Below are 296 nucleotides of genomic sequence, written 5' to 3'. Positions count from 1 at the left end.
TTGTATTTTTTGGTATTTCGTGGCATTTTTTGGTATTTTTTGGCATTTTGTGTTTTTTTTGGTATTTTGTGGTATTTTTTGGCTTTTTTTTTGGGGTATTTGTGGTATTTCGTGGTATTTTTTGTGGTATTTGAGTTGGTATTTTCTGGCACTGGACTCAAGTAGAATTTCTTATTAATCAAAAACCATGCAAATCGAGGCGGTATTTTGTGGTACTGGACTGAAGTGGTATTTTGTGGTATTTGAGTCGGTATTTCTTGGTATTCTTGATATTGGACAGTCAAAGATATTGAAGG

This window comes from Penaeus monodon, chromosome 24, assembly GCF_015228065.2.
Source record: "Penaeus monodon isolate SGIC_2016 chromosome 24, NSTDA_Pmon_1, whole genome shotgun sequence".
Taxonomy (NCBI): domain Eukaryota; kingdom Metazoa; phylum Arthropoda; class Malacostraca; order Decapoda; family Penaeidae; genus Penaeus; species Penaeus monodon.
Note: the sequence above shows the minus strand (reverse complement) of the source record.